At 36.0% G+C, this 5,000-nt stretch overlaps 3 non-coding genes across 3 annotated transcripts; 1 reads left to right on the forward strand and 2 right to left on the reverse strand.

The window, feature by feature from the left end:
* Positions 1-1,563: 1,563 nt before the first annotated feature.
* Positions 1,564-1,636, reverse strand: TRNAF-GAA (transfer RNA phenylalanine (anticodon GAA)). Its single transcript has one exon. It is a non-coding gene; the product is annotated as a tRNA-Phe (tRNA).
* A 1,728-nt stretch (positions 1,637-3,364) lies between these two features.
* On the forward strand, positions 3,365-3,437 carry TRNAT-UGU (transfer RNA threonine (anticodon UGU)). The gene has a single exon. It is a non-coding gene; the product is annotated as a tRNA-Thr (tRNA).
* Positions 3,438-4,705: 1,268 nt separating this feature from the next.
* Positions 4,706-4,792, reverse strand: TRNAS-GGA (transfer RNA serine (anticodon GGA)). Its single transcript has one exon. It is a non-coding gene; the product is annotated as a tRNA-Ser (tRNA).
* Between the last annotated feature and the right edge of the window lie 208 nt (positions 4,793-5,000).

Genomic DNA, 5,000 nt, shown 5'->3' on the forward strand with positions numbered 1-5,000 from the left:
GTGGATGTCTATTTGCCGGGCTGCCCACCCAAACCAGAGGCAGTTATAGATGCTATAACGAAACTTCGTAAGAAAGTATCTCGAGAAATCTATGAAGATCAAATTGGGTCTCAACAGGAAAATCGATATTTTACTACCAATCACAAGTTTCATGTTGGACGCAGTACTCATACTGGAAATTACGATCAAGGATTACTCTATAAATCTCCATCTACTTCAGAAATACCTCCTGAAACTGAAACATCTTTCAAATACAAAAGTTCAGTATCTTCCCACGAATTAGTGAATTAGGCAGGATGCTTTTGTGCAGAATAACAAACAGCGGGTAAATCTTCATAAATTTCATCGTAAATGTGAAATACTCATACAAATACAAATGTGGGAGAGATCAAGAAGATGCAAGGTCGTTTATCTGCTTGGCTAGTCAAGCATGAGCTAGTGCATAGATCTTTGGGCTTCGATTACCAAGGAATAGAGACTTTACAAATAAAGCCCGAGGATTGGTACTCCATTGCTGTCATTTCATATGTATATGGTTACAATTATCTACGTTCCCAGTGTGCTTATGATGTAGCACCGGGCGGGTTGTTAGCTAGTGTGTATCATCTTACGAGAATACAGTATGGTGTGGATCAACCCGAAGAGGTATGCATAAAAGTATTTGCCCCAAGGAGGAATCCTAGAATCCCGTCTGTTTTCTGGATTTGGAAAAGTGCTGATTTTCAAGAACGGGAATCTTATGATATGTTGGGAATCTCTTATGAAAATCATCCACGCCTGAAACGTATCTTGATGCCTGAAAGTTGGATAGGCTGGCCCCTACGTAAGGATTATATTGCCCCCAATTTCTATGAAATACAAGATGCTCATTGAATGATAAGAAACTAATATTCACTTCTACGACTCCAGATATTCAAGGAATCTTTTTATGTTCTGTTCTAGATGAAACAGAATAACTGGACTCTCATCTCAGTATTATGAATGGGCTACTAAAGGGGCTTCATTGATATTCCCCAATTTGGAAGATATCCATTTCGGATGAGCAAAGCCAATAGGATGAATCAAAAGAGTTCTGCACCATGAACTTTGTACCGCGCACATCACTTAGATGGGCCCCGAAAAGTCACGTAGGAGGGAGTGAAGAAAGAGAAAGTGAAGAAATAGAATATGAAAGAAAATATGAAATTATGAACTCAAAATTCAGAAATGAAAAGGGGATCAGATTTTCTTTGTACTGTATCTGAAATGAATCCTGTCTATTCCTACCCTTCGATTCCTCTCTAGACTAGACTTTTGGGTTTTCAGCCAACTAACTTCAATTCAAATATGTATGAAGTATTAACATTCTTTTTGAGCGAGAGCAGGTACAGTATGAACAAACAAAAAAGAAGAGGGAACAGAATCTAATTCTTTTCTTTACCCATCAAAAAAAAAAATGGGGGATCTAGATATATCCCTAGATGGATAAGTATGTATCATGATCTAGACTATTAACGAATAGAATATGGATCCCGATCCATATCGATTCATTTGTATGAGTATCTATTCGATATATTAACCACGTGCCAGGAACCAGATTTGAACTGGCGACACGAGGATTTTCAGTCCTCTGCTCTACCAGCTGAGCTATCCCGACCATCCCCGACGCATCATCCTACTAGAGGGCTTGGGTCTATGTCAATTAAAGGGACTCAAAAAACATTAGAAAATCTTACCTCAGCCTTGGAATTTCTTGGATCTTCAAAAAGAAGACTTTGTAAGTGTAAGAGTAATGATATGGACTGTGAATGATTCAATAATGGAGATTCCTTGCCATATATGTTCATTTGTACGTAGATCATATCTATCACAAGACTTGTGATAAGAGAGAAAGATTTCTGGTCGGATCCATTTGTGAAAGAGTAGAGTGAGTGAGAAACATAGCTAAGCTCATTTTGAACCACTGACGAAAAAAGAGGATAAATGGTTAGGGAATGGAATAAAATAGGCCTTTTTTTTTTTATTGGGGATAGAGGGACTTGAACCCTCATGATTTCAAAAGTCGACGGATTTTCCTCTTACTATAAATTTCATTGTTGTCGGTATTGACATGTAGAATGGGACTCTATCTTTATTCTCGTCCGATTAATCAGTTCTTCAAAAGATCTTTCAGACTCTGGAGTAAATGATTTGATCACTGAATCTTCGATTCTTCCTTTTGGAATCGATTTAATTTAGCAAGAATTCTGCAATTTTTCATATAAATAATCAAAAAATCCGGATTCGGGTCGTGATTAATCATTTGATATTTAAGTACGTCTATGTACTTAAATAAGGTCATCCTTTCTGGAGTTTTGATAGAAGGATTCCTCTACCAATGTAGTCAACCCCGTTCGTTAGAACAGCTTCCATTGAGTCTCTGCACCTATCCTTCTTTTGATTCTCGCTTTCTGAACCCTTGTTTTCAGAAAACTGGATTTGGCTCAGGATTGCCCATTTTTAATTCCAGGGTTTCTCTGAATTTGGAAGTTACCACTTAGTAGGTTTCCATACCAAGGCTCAACCCAATCAAGCCCGTAGCGTCTACCAATTTCGCCATATCCCCCTTATGAGATCTCGATCTCATTGTGATCCCATCCCCTTCTTTCATTTATGTTGGAACCATTGAATTCATTAGATACTGATTCCTATATCGAAAAAGTGTCTGCTCCTATTTTATTTCTTGCCCATCTTCTTTCATATCTATTGGAGGACCATTCCATTATTTGGTCCAATCAGAAATGATTCTATCATTGATGTATCTGCAATTCAATATGGATGGATATATCCCACATATAGATGTTCCCCCCCCCTCTCATTTTTCCCGCGCAGTTTGGAATACTGGAACGGTCGATATTCATTCTTCTTTTTTTTTTTTTCGTCCTATCTCCTCCCTTTCCGAATGAAACAAAAGGAATATCTCAGTAGGATCTGGATTGCATCCTTATCTTATCCTTTCCTTAGGAACTACACTCTAATAGAAATAGAATTCATATAATCTGCTATAACTGCTATAACTAATAGTTATATTCTATTCTATAATAGAATATAGAATTATTTCATATGTATATAGTATTATTTTGCGTTTTTTAAATTTGATTTGAATGAAAAAAAAAAATTCTAGTGCTAGTGACTACTAATAAATGAAATAATCAAAAATAAATAATCAAATAGAAAATAATCAAAAATAAAATCAAAATTCATATTATATTAATAATTATTAATATTAATTAATATGTTATAATAATTTATAATAATTAATATTAATAATTATTAATAGCTAATAGCTAACTAAGATCCCAATAGTTTCCCGAATTCCTATTCACGCACTATTTCTGTTATATGAGCCCGCTTAGCTCAGAGGTTAGAGCACCGCATTTGTAATGCGATGGTCATCGGTTCGATTCCGATAGTCGGCTTTCTCTATTTGTTCTATTTTTTTTTTTTTATCAGGATTGATCATCTTTCCTTGAGACCAAGGAATATTGAGAAGACCCCCCCCTTTTTTTTCTCCAAATGTCGGGTTACCGATCTATTATGTTATGTCGCGGGAACTTCCAACTATGAATAAAGAATAAAAAACGGATTGGAGCCGTTTGATCTATACAGAACAAATCAAGAAAAGGATCCTTAACTTCCCATATATACAATATACAAAATAATACGGATATTGATACAATTCATCTTATTCCTCTTTGTAGTACTTCAGTGGATTTAGCTTCGTTTATCGTTTAGTTCAGTATTAATTTAGGTTTATTCTGTAAAATGAAATTTCAATAAAATTAAGGAGTCTTTATGTCTCGTTACCGAGGGCCTCGTTTCAAAAAAATACGCCGTCTAGGGGCTTTACCGGGACTCACTAGGAAAAGACCTAGATCCGGAAGTGATCTTAGAAACCAATCGCGTTCCGGGAAAAGATCTCAATATCGTATTCGTCTAGAAGAAAAACAAAAATTGCGTTTTCATTATGGTCTGACAGAGCAACAATTACTTAGATATGTTCGTATTGCTGGGAAAGCCAAAGGGTCAACAGGTCAGGTTTTACTACAACTACTTGAGATGCGTTTGGATAACATCCTTTTTCGATTGGGTATGGCTTCGACCATTCCGGGAGCCAGGCAATTAGTTAATCATAGACATATTTTAGTTAATGGCCGTATAGTAGATATCCCAAGTTATCGCTGCAAACCCCAAGATATTATTACTATGAGGGATGAACAAAGATCCAGAGCTCTGATTCAAAATTATATGGATTCATCCCCCCACGAGGAGTTGGCAAAACATTTGAGTCTTTATTCATCCCAATATAAAGGATTAGTAAATCAAATAATAGATATTAAGTGGATCGGTTTGAAAATCAATGAGTTGCTAGTCGTAGAATATTATTCCCGTCAGACTTGAACCTAACTAAAATAACAAAGCTTTGGACAAGCCCCTTTTTTTTCTTTCGCCGAAGTAAATAGATCTAAGAGGTTTGATCCGGATTTTTCTCCCATTCACGTATTACAAATGGATCAGCGGTGAGATTTTTATTCCTTGTCCATTCTTTCCGTTCCGGTATTTTCCATACCACAGCAATTAGGAATAGAGAATCTATATCAAATAAAGTACGATTGGAATACTCGTATCAATTGTTATTTGATTTGATACATTGTAGTCGGTACCGTTGGTGAATTAGGTGAAGGTACGGAGAGAGAGGGATTCGAACCCTCGGTAAACAAAAGCCTACATAGCAGTTCCAATGCTACGCCTTGAACCACTCGGCCATCTCTCCTACATAATCTTATGATTATGACCCAGAAACCGAGTGAATAGCGAGTCATTCATATTATTGTATTATTGCAATACAGGTATGACCAATCAATTCTAAATAGAAAATAGAAAACTTTTCATTAAAGAAAGATCTTCCCTCGAGGATCGAGGGATAAAAAAACATTTTTTTTCTTATCTTTTTCTTATCTTATTAAAAAGATTAAAAAAAA

Source organism: Tasmannia lanceolata, unplaced genomic scaffold (assembly GCF_043159265.1).
Source record: "Tasmannia lanceolata isolate RefF3 unplaced genomic scaffold, GAP_Taslan_0.1 ptg000183l, whole genome shotgun sequence".
NCBI classification, from domain to species: Eukaryota; Viridiplantae; Streptophyta; class Magnoliopsida; order Canellales; family Winteraceae; genus Tasmannia; species Tasmannia lanceolata.